Consider the following 2,621-nt stretch of genomic DNA (forward strand, 5'->3'; position numbering starts at 1 on the left):
ACCCAGGTTTGATTCTTGACATCACACATTGTCCCCTAAACAGTGCCAGAATTGATCTCTAAATGTAGAGCTTGAATTAATCCCTAAGCACTACTGCCTTCTGTCTTGCCCACCAAATAACAATGAATAGCTTGCATGCAAGCTATATATACATGTACATATACATACATATACAAATACATATGTTTGTATGTATACATACATATACATGGTATGCATTTTTGTTCTTCCATCTCCCTAGTGACATGTAATTCTTTTTTTTGTCCCCCCATTCACAATACAGACCAGGTAAAGGGCCTGGGTTGATGTGTATATGAGGTGCATTTACTATACCTCCTCTTTCTATACAGTCAGTGTAAAGAACACAGCCTGTGGTAAGCATTGGGAGGCCGACATGTAATTCTTGAAATGAACATGAGTAAGCCATACAAAAGTTCCATGTATGGTATCCCAGGATCTGTAGGAAGGTGTAAAGAGTAGAGCTAAGTTTAATTTTTAAAAATTTAATTTTTATTTAATTTTTACAAAGGAACAGACTACATGGTATAAAAAGAAACTTCAAATCTAAAATACTCAATATTTCATGCTACTTACAACCTAAGTCTATTTTTGAATATATAAAATAAAACTGTAACCCCATCTGGAAGGTAAAAAACAACTCAATTATTGATTTAACACTAAATTTGCTTTGTTTTGTTTTGTTTTGGTTTGGTTTTGGGGCCACACCCGGCGGTGCTCAGGGATTACTCCTGGCTGGCTGCTCAGAAATAGCTCCTGGCAGGCACAGGAGACCATATGGGACACCGGGATTCGAACCAACCACCTTCGGTCCTGGATCAGCTGCTTGCAAGGCAAATGCCACTGTGCTATCTCTCTGGGCCCAACACTAAATTTGCTTTTAGAACAATTTAAGGCTGGTTTGCCTGAATCATGTTTTAAGTGAAAAATACTTCTAATCTTCCATGAAAAATGCTAGATTAAAAGAAAGAAGAAGTAAATTTCTTAATTAAAAATATATCATAAGATTGAATAAAAATAAAAGCTTATGGAAAGTTTAATATTTTAAAGCAAATGAACAAAATATGGGTATTTTTCAATAAAACAAGTATATAAAACTAAAATACTTAAAGAAAATTTCCACATCTATGCTCATTTTCTATGCTCTTTAGACCAGAAATCTGATTAGGGGAAAATAATTATGTCTAATTATTTTCTCTACTAAAAGAAATATAAAAAAAGTGGGGGCTGGACAATAGTACAGGGGTAGGATGTTTGCCAGTCATAAAAATTAGACCTAGCTTTGATCCATGGCATCTCACATGGTCCCTAGAGCTTGCCAAGAGTGATGAGGGCAGATCCAGGAGTAATCCCTGAGTGCCACCAGGTGTGGCCCCAAAATCCTAAAATAAAAAAAAGAACAATTAAATTAAAAACAAAGTAATATGACATTTTTGTATTTTTTTTATTTGAGGGCCACACCAAGCTATGATAAGGGATTATTCCCGGCACTGTGCTAAACGGATTATCTTTGCAGGCTTGGGGAATCAATACATATGCCAAAGAGTGAACCCTGGTCAGATGACTGCAAATCAGGCATTTGCTCTGACCCTACCTGCCATGTTTATAACTAGAAACAGAAGTGAGATTTTTGTTAAATATTTCCTTTCTTCCTTCATTCCTTCCTTCCTTTCTTCCATGTAGCCACCTAGGTTCAATCCCTATATGATCCCTGAACTCCACCAAGAATGATACCTAAGAACAAAGTTAGAGGTAAGCCCTGAAACCCACCATTTGAGTTCTCCCAAATTAGTAGAAATAGTAATTTTGGACTGGACTTTATATTCTACTGGAAGAATTACTAATATTATAGAAAAACTGCAATGATAATAAAACTTCATGTATACCTACCAGCTGTGTGTACCTACCAACTGATGTATACATTTTTCTGTTTTGTAAAAATTATATATTTAAGTTGAGTTACTATTGTAAAGTTATATTGAAATATGATTTTTCATTGATTTCCTACATTTTAGTGCTGAATTAAGAAAAGTCATTTTGACCAAAATTATCCACTTTGGCTTCTATAGCCATAATTTTATTGGTTATTTTTATTTTTATACCTGTTAACATACTATTGAGGTATAATATTATTCATCTGTACATTAATAAATAGTTAATACAGCTAATAGAGTTCACCATCTTGTGTTTGGGAGAAAGGTTAACTGCAGAATTTATTTTCCTGATTACTACATTGATAAAACACATATTCATATTTTTCCTCTTTCTGAGATTCTTGAATTTATCTCAAAGTATAAGGTGTTATATTAACTATATTCGCTTTACAATACTCCTTACTGATGAAAATATACCTACTCAAATAACCTAAAAAACAACTATATTTTAATGTACATTATTTCTCTTATTTTCAAATTTATACAAAATATTTTGAAATTACTTAGTTAAAATTTCATGTGATTTTTGTATTAATCCTATGGCTAATTATTTAGACACTGAGATTTTTTTAGAATTATAAATGTAATTTACAAATTATAAAAATGTTTCTGATTATATGAACTACTTTGTTATAGCTAGTTCTCCAAGACTTCTTACTTTTAATTAGT

General features: G+C 32.6%; 1 non-coding gene across 1 annotated transcript; it reads right to left on the bottom strand.

The window, feature by feature from the left end:
• Positions 1-258: 258 nt before the first annotated feature.
• LOC126030994 (small nucleolar RNA SNORA51) lies at positions 259-391 on the bottom strand. Its single transcript, XR_007503214.1, has one exon. It is a non-coding gene; the product is annotated as a small nucleolar RNA SNORA51 (small nucleolar RNA).
• Positions 392-2,621: the final 2,230 nt, after the last annotated feature.

Source organism: Suncus etruscus, chromosome 1 (assembly GCF_024139225.1).
Source record: "Suncus etruscus isolate mSunEtr1 chromosome 1, mSunEtr1.pri.cur, whole genome shotgun sequence".
In the NCBI taxonomy this organism is placed as follows: domain Eukaryota; kingdom Metazoa; phylum Chordata; class Mammalia; order Eulipotyphla; family Soricidae; genus Suncus; species Suncus etruscus.